Source organism: Musca domestica, unplaced genomic scaffold (genome assembly GCF_030504385.1).
Source record: "Musca domestica strain aabys unplaced genomic scaffold, Musca_domestica.polishedcontigs.V.1.1 34, whole genome shotgun sequence".
In the NCBI taxonomy this organism is placed as follows: Eukaryota; Metazoa; Arthropoda; class Insecta; order Diptera; family Muscidae; genus Musca; species Musca domestica.
In genome coordinates, this window is record NW_026712313.1 from 8524046 (window position 1) to 8528137 (window position 4092).

The 4092-nt window shown below is 31.2% G+C and overlaps 1 long non-coding RNA gene across 1 annotated transcript; it reads left to right on the plus strand.

The window, feature by feature from the left end:
- The first annotated feature begins 911 nt into the window (after window positions 1-911).
- On the plus strand, window positions 912-1468 carry LOC131803840 (uncharacterized). The gene is made up of 2 exons (XR_009342793.1): window positions 912-1066; window positions 1141-1468. It is a non-coding gene; the product is annotated as an uncharacterized LOC131803840 (long non-coding RNA).
- Window positions 1469-4092: the final 2624 nt, after the last annotated feature.

Consider the following 4092-nt stretch of genomic DNA (forward strand, 5'->3'; position numbering starts at 1 on the left):
GGACTGGCAACACCATATTCGCTAATAGTCAAAACTAATGCGCCTGAAAATAGGCTTTGAATTTTAATCATATGTTAATGTTAAGGAATTGCCAGATTCAATTTCTATAATTTTTTTTATTTGCCTCTCTCACTTGTTACTTAATTCTGGGCACCTGGTATTTCAATAAAATTGGAGAATTGGCAGTTGAATTTGACGACTCGGTACTTGGCGAGATTTTGTATATTTTTGTTATTATGTTTAAATATTATTCCTGTTGATGTCTTCCGTCGGAGAACGAAATATCGATAATAATGAATAAATATTATTAAAAAAACAACAAAGACCTCGAGCTCAATTTTAGTAAACTTACAGTTGAAATAATTTAAAATAAAGGTCGAATAAAATAACTAAAAATCAAAAATATATAAAGATATATATTACAATTTTCTAAAATTTTTCACATATCGACATCGAATTTGGTATCAATAATAAATTCACGGAAATTAGGGGTGGGTCAAAATTATCCCAAAAATTCCCTTCAAAATAAAATTTTTAATACGCCATTTTTAGTTCGATTTAATAGAAAATGTCGGCTTCCAATATTGAATCCAATAATTTCCGCCCAGATTTGATCCATTCGAATATTTAGTATAACCAATGTGGAGTTAAACCCGGATCCTCCATTTTCAAGCTTGCTTCTGATTTAGACATATTTTTTATGCAATTGTATTGAATTTTAATTGACAATTCTTCTTGATAAACAACTTGCTCTGACGTCGTATTTTGTCAAAACGAAAAGTTTCGGACCATTTCTAGCAACTGATTGAACTGCAATTTATCAATGTCATATAAGACCACTAATTACTTCCACAATAGATAAATTTGCATTCTCATGAACAATCAGCTGATAACTTATAGTTTTAAGAAAACTCCATAGCCCTAGGTTAATGTAAAATTTAGTATATAAGTTCAACCAATTGAAGCTTAAATTCAAACCCTAAGTTTACCTCAACTGAAAATACCAAACATGAAATTTCTAGCCATCTTTTTGTTCTTCGCTCTGGTTGCCCTCTCTTTGGGAAAGGTACTAAAAATTTTAAATTTCGAAACTTCATCTGAAATTTCATAAAATAAAATAATTTTTCCTTGTATTTACAGCCCCAACCAGCTGCTGAAAATCCTCAACCTGAAGCAGCCGAATCGAATGATTCGAATCCCTCAAATCCACCAGCTGATAGCGAGAGTCCAGTACGTTTTGGAGCCGAACCTTATCGTACTGCCGATGGTACTTGGGGCATTAAGTTTACCTTTTAAAATTGAATCGGAATGGAAATGGGGATATTGAATTGATGACAAATGTGGATATATATATTTGAGTGGGAAATGACGTACATATATTATATATATTAAGGAAATGTGTAAATAAATGTAAACAGTGTATAACATAATTAAAAAAAAAAAAAAATAAATATAGGATCCTATTTTATGCACTCCTGTTTTTTTGTGAAAAATCTGAAAGGTATTCGGGGAGGTATTTCAAATAATCAAGACATGTTAAAAGTGTTATGTATAGAAAACCTATAAGAGAGTAATTGACACTAAATTGAGGTGTAAAAAACTGCAACAAATTCAATTTAAATTTATTTTTTTTTTCTTTGAATGAAAGCAAAAAATGTCGGAAATAGCATTAAATTTTAGAATATGTTTAGATTTGTTCGAATTGCTCAACTTTGATACGAATTATGGCCTTCAAATGGCCAATGAAACCGTCACACGCTGCCCGAATGTTGCTCTACGGTATTTTGGCCCATTCCCGGCGAAACGCTTGCTTGAGGTGATCGACACTTTGATATTTTTTAGTGCCAACATTGCTTTCCAAAATACTCCAGACACAATAGTCCAACGGATTGGTATTCGGAGATTTTGGTGGCCATCGTGCGGTGGAAATGAGGAATCTCATTTTGTAACCATTCTTGGGTGGCGTGTGCTGAGTGCGATGGTGCTGAGTCCTGTTGGAATGTCCAAGGTCTGCGGCCAAATTGTTAGCGTTCCCAAGGCTTTTATACACCCTCCAGAATAATTTCGCGATAATATTCGGCATTTATTCCGATGTCACGGTCGATTAATACGAACGAAGAGCGACTATTGGCTGTTATGGCGACCCAACACCATCACCATGGCCGGCGCTTGACTTCTGGTGGCCAACCGAAGGTGCACATTTTCACATTTTCAGCTGACCCCTTTGGCAAGTAAACACGATCATTTTGTTTGTTACAAACTGCTGGACAACGAATGTTTTCTCATCGGAGAAAACAAAATTCGGGAATTCACCACTTTCGGCCAAGTGAAGCAACTCTTTAGCTCTTTTGAGTCTACTTTCTTTCTGTTGCGGTTTAAGTTCTTGAACTTTTTGGAATTTTAATCGGATGTACCCCGAGCTCATTTTTCAATATTTGCCCAATGGAATATTGCGATATGTTCAGCTCACGAGCCATTTTTTGGCCACTGCGAGTCGCTTCCTTACTTCTCGAACCATTTCTACTAGTGTTGCTGTTTTCTTCCGCCCACTCTCTTGACGTCAGGCTACGATACCAGTTTCACGACGCATTGGAGCGATGGTACGAGACACAAAAGATTTATTCACATTTAAATGCTGGAGTGCTCTAACGACAGCCACATGCGGTTTTCCAGCCAAATATAAAGAAATCACACTATCACGCTTGAATTCCATCACGAAAAACTTTTTTTTTTACCAAAATGCTTTTGTACGCTTGTAAACAATATATTGAGCTGTCACTGGAATAATTTTAACAGCTGTCGGACGAGTGGCTTAGAAATGATAACAGTCTGAAGTTGGTTGCAGTTTTTCATCTCACTCTGTAGTGTTCTAGAACGAAAGTAATTGGTTTTTTAATAGTCTTCTAGAAGAGGAATGTCTTCCCGCGCAAAGATCCCGCACCTTTTTATAATTTTTAAAAAGGTCATTGAGAAGAAAATCTTCGGTTTTTAACATGTCTTTAAAAAAATTTATTTTTTCAATACTTTCGTAAAAATATACTTCCCAGACAAAAATCGTTAATTTTTTAACAAAGTGTTCCAGGGAAAAAAAACGTATATTTTTTATATTTTATTTTTATTTATTTTTTTTCCGGCAACAATTTTGTATATTTTTTTAAAAAATATGTAAGCAAAGACTTTGTGGCCAAAAAAGTAGATGTTTAATATTTTTTACAAAATATTGATTTTTAATATTACCGGACAAAAATTAACCACTTTTAATATTTAAAAAAAGTCTTCCTGAACAAAATCGTTACTTTTTTTCAAGTTTGTGCATTTCCATTTCTCACCTTATTTTTTAAAATATTTTACAAAATTTATGGAAAAGTCTTCCTGGACAAGAATCTTAAAGTGGTCAAAAAGGCAAAAACCGTTGATATTTAATTTTTATTTTTAAATTGCTCTTCCAGGAAAAATTTTGTAGAGTTTTAAAAAATATTTAAGCTAGAACTTCCTAGACACAAAAGTTGATGTTTAATTTTTTTTTACAAAAATTATTCGCGGACAAAAATTAGCCATTTTTAATATTTAAAAAACATTTCTTCCTATTTTTTTACAAAATATTGATTTTTAATATTTTTACAAAAAAATAATCATTTTAATATTTAACATAAATGAACATATATATATTTTTAAATGTAAGTATTTTTAATTTTTCATCTTATTTTTCAAAATATTTTGCAAAATTTTAAAAAAAAATCTTGCTGGACAGGAATCTTAAAATCTTCCTATGCAAAAGCCATTGAGATTTATTTTTTTTTAAAAAATGTCTTTTTGCAAGAATTTTGTCGATTTTTTAAAAAAATATGTAGGCAAGGACTTTCTGAAAAAAAAGTTGTTGATTTTTAATATTTTTTTTTACAAAATATTGATTTATTATATTTTTAAAAGAAAATATGACCCGACAAAAATTAACCATTTCTATTTTTTAAATGTCTTCCTGAAAAAAAATCGTTATATATTTATTTAAGTAAGTATAAGTATTTCTATTTTTCACCTTATTTTTATTTATTTATTATTTTTTTTTTAATATGTTGCCATTTTTTTTAAAAA